This window comes from Saimiri boliviensis, chromosome 19 (genome assembly GCF_048565385.1).
Source record: "Saimiri boliviensis isolate mSaiBol1 chromosome 19, mSaiBol1.pri, whole genome shotgun sequence".
In the NCBI taxonomy this organism is placed as follows: Eukaryota; Metazoa; Chordata; class Mammalia; order Primates; family Cebidae; genus Saimiri; species Saimiri boliviensis.
Window position 1 is genome coordinate 30,861,901 of NC_133467.1, and position 2,829 is coordinate 30,864,729.

Below are 2,829 nucleotides of genomic sequence, written 5' to 3' on the forward strand. Positions count from 1 at the left end.
CAAAGTGCTGGGATTACAGGCTTGAGCCACCGCGCCCGGCCCATAATTTATTTAATGCATGTGTAAATGTGTCATATTTATTCTGTGTTTGCTTTTTTCTCCACTTATATTTTTCTCTTACATTTCAGATCTGTATATTAAACATGCCATTAGGACATATCTATCTAGCTACCCCACAGGTAGCTAAAACTTCTTCCCTTTCTTTGGAATTCTCCCTCCTCCAACACCCTTATCACTAGTCTCCTTTTTACATCAACACCATGAAAAAACTGTCTTTATATGTTATGCTTTCTCAAGTCAATCTGTTTTCTATCCACCGCAACTACAAAACAGCTTTCTCCAAATTTCCTAAATGACCTCCTTGTTGCAGTATCTTTTTCTTTTTTTTGGAAACAGAGTCTCACTGGAGGGCATTGGTGCATTTCTGCTCACTGCAACCTTCACCTCCCGGATTCAAGTGATTCTCCTACCTCAGCCTCCCAAGTAGCTGGGATTACAGGTGACTGACACCACACTGGCTAATTTTTGTATTTTTAGTAGAGACAGGGGTTTCACCATGTTGGCAAGCCTGGTCTCAAACTCCTGACCTCAGGTGATCAGCCCACTTCGGCCTCCAAAAGTGCTGGGATTACAGGTGTGAGTTACTGTGCCTGGCCTTTTTAAAAACAAACAAAAAAAAAAAACACAAAGTCTTGTTCTGGTACAAGGAGCACAGTGAAATGATCTCAACTCACTGCAACCTCCGCCTCCTGGGTTCAAGTGATTCTCATGCCTCAGCCTCCAGAGTAGATGGGATCACAGGTGTACACCACCACCCCTGCCTAATTTTTGTATTTTTTGTAGAGATGGGGTCTTGCCACATTGGCCAGGCTGGTTTCCAACTCCTGGCTTCAAGTGATTCCACTGCCTAGGCCTCCCAAAGTGCTGGGATTACAGGTGTGAGCCACTGTGCCTGGTCCTTGTTGCAATATTTGATAGACACATTTTATTTACTTAGTTTTTTGAGACAGAGAGCCATCTCAGCTCACTGCAACCTCTGCCTCCTCGGTTTAAGTGATTCTTGTGCCTCAGCCTCGCCAGTAGCTAGGATTACAGGCATGCATCACCATGCCTGGTTGATTTTTGTATTTTTAGTAGAGAAGGGGTTTCACCATGTTGGCCAAGCTGGTCTTGGAACTCCTGACCTCAAGTGATCCGCCCATCTTGGCCTCCCAAAGTGCTGGGATTGCAGGTGTAAGCCACAGCACCTGGCCTATTTATTTTATTTATTTATTTTTTTTGAGACAGGGTCTCACTCTGTTGCCCAGGCTGGAGTGCAATGGTGAGATCTCAGCTCACCGCAATCTCTGCCTCCTGGGTTCACACAATTCTCATGCCTCAGCCTCCCAAGCAGCTGAGATTTATAGGCATTTGCCACCATACCCAGCTACTTTTTGTATTTTTAGTAGAGACAGGGTTTCACCATGTTGGGCAGGCTAGTTTCAAACTCCTGGCCTCAAGTGATCCACCCACTTGTGCCTCCCAAACTGCCAGGATTGCAGGTGTGAGCCACCAAGCCCAGCCCTGATGGATACATTTTAGTTTGCATTTTACCTTATCTCTGTTACAATAAATGCTTCAACCAGTTTCTTTGATAGTTCTCTATGGTTTTCTTTCCTTTTGGTTTGCCCCTTCTCAGTGTTCTTTTCGGCTTCCCTCATCCTATCAGCAAATGCAGGTATCCTCTCTAGCCCACTTCATGGCTTCAACAGCTACCTATATGCACACGCACACACACCTCAACCCTTTCTTTTGGGTTCCCAGTCCACACTAGCTAGTATCCCAGGGGCACCCAAAAGTCATTATCTACCCCTAAATGAGAAAGGAAATGGTATCATTATTCCCCAGTTGTCCAAGTCAGAACATTCATACCTCTTAATCCAATTTATTTCTCCCCATCTGCACTCTCCCTTCCACAAGACAGACCATCATCATCTCTAGCCTAGAAAAGAGCCTAATTGTTCTCCTTGCTTCTCACTTTGTCCCCTTAATTCATCCTTCACACTGCACGCAGAGATCTAAAATGCAAATAACATTGTTCACACCTCCTTTGAGATTCTTCAAAGACTTTTCGTTGCCTTAAGGATAAAAATCAATTAATTTACAAGGCTTTGCATAATCTGGTCTCCCCCTATCTATTACCTCTTCTTAAGCCACATCAGGTTGTTGGCTGCCCCAGAACTTACCCGCACCATGCTCCCCACCCCCAATCCCCAACAGCCCTACACGGATCAGCTAGGCGACACTTCCTACAGGAAGCCGGCGTTCAAAAGGTAAATGCTGAACGAATGAATTCCGAGACGGGATCTGGGCAGCGCCTTCAGCTCCGGATCCGGGTTTACGGAACGTCCGGGTTATCAGGAAGCTCAGAGGAAAGGTGAAATCCAGATCTTGACCCTTCACTCAAGTTCGCCAGGCAAACCGATCCCCGTGCTATTCCGCCTTTATGAGTCAGGGCTGCCAATCCCAGCCTTTCAGTGGGTCTTGAAGGCGCCACCAATGTTTCCACATTCAAGAATGCTATCCTCTCCCATGCCTTATTACCGCCCTAAGCAGTCGTCAAGAAAAACCGGCGTTGCCAGCTTGCCCCAAAGCAAGATGGCTGCCAATCCCTATCTCTCCTCCCGAAGTGAAGCTATCCACTCCCCGCTTAATGCCGCTGCCAGGCTGCCCTCACTTACTATGGCTACTCCGGCTCATGTCTCACTATGGTCTCGAAGCCGCCACTAACCGGCCAGGTTCCGGGAGGCGCCGTTCAGGATGCAGCCACCCCCGCCCGCCTCTCCCCTC

General features: G+C 47.2%; 1 protein-coding gene across 1 annotated transcript in view; it reads right to left on the bottom strand.

The window, feature by feature from the left end:
- UFC1 (ubiquitin-fold modifier conjugating enzyme 1) overlaps positions 1-2,792 on the bottom strand; it is a 28,340-nt gene extending 25,548 nt beyond the window's left edge. Inside the window, exon 1 of the mRNA XM_039480650.2 lies at positions 2,721-2,792. The gene's annotated coding sequence lies outside the window, so the exon portion shown is untranslated. The remainder of the gene's footprint in view (positions 1-2,720) is intronic.
- Positions 2,793-2,829: the final 37 nt, after the last annotated feature.